Source organism: Sinocyclocheilus rhinocerous, unplaced genomic scaffold (assembly GCF_001515625.1).
Source record: "Sinocyclocheilus rhinocerous isolate Xijiao unplaced genomic scaffold, SAMN03320098_v1.1 scaffold3529, whole genome shotgun sequence".
Lineage (NCBI taxonomy): Eukaryota > Metazoa > Chordata > Actinopteri > Cypriniformes > Cyprinidae > Sinocyclocheilus > Sinocyclocheilus rhinocerous.
The window spans coordinates 165,340-165,935 of NW_015638987.1; the positions used below are offsets into that span (position 1 = coordinate 165,340).

Consider the following 596-nt stretch of genomic DNA (forward strand, 5'->3'; position numbering starts at 1 on the left):
TGAGGTTTCGTTAAGTTTCAAAGGCCTTATTGCTGCAATGGCCCGGTCCTGCAGATTTGCCTTATACAACGTTAGGCAGATTAGACCCTTCCAATCAGAGCAGACCACACAACTCCTTGTCCAAGCTCTGGTTCTCTCCAGACTGGACTATTGTAATGTTCTCTTGGAGGGTCTTCTGGTATGTACTATCAAGCCTCTGCAACTGATCCAGAATGCAGCAGCGAGAGTGGTCTTCAACGAGCCGAAGAAAGCTCACGTCACACCTCTCTTCATCAGTTTACACTGGCTGCCAGTAGCTGCTCGCATCAAATTCAAGGTACTGGTGCTTGCCTACAAGACAACCACTGGCGCTGTACCAATATACTTAAACTCGCTAGTTCAGACCTACACGCCCTCCAAAAGCTTGCGTTCTGCAAGTGAACGGCGCCTCGTGGTGCCATCCCAAAGAGGCACAAAATCACTCTCACTGACCTTTTCCTGGAAAGTACCCAGCTGGATGAACGACTTGCCTATCTCAATTCGAGCAGCTGAGTCTTTAACCATTTTCAAAAAATGTCTAAAGACACATCTTTTTCATCAGAACCTGACCATTTAAT

General features: G+C 47.0%; 1 protein-coding gene across 1 annotated transcript in view; it reads left to right on the forward strand.

Annotated features, from left to right (window-relative positions):
- LOC107750837 (peripheral plasma membrane protein CASK-like) overlaps window positions 1–596 on the forward strand; it is a 61,629-nt gene that overhangs the window by 46,263 nt on the left and 14,770 nt on the right. The window lies entirely within an intron of this gene.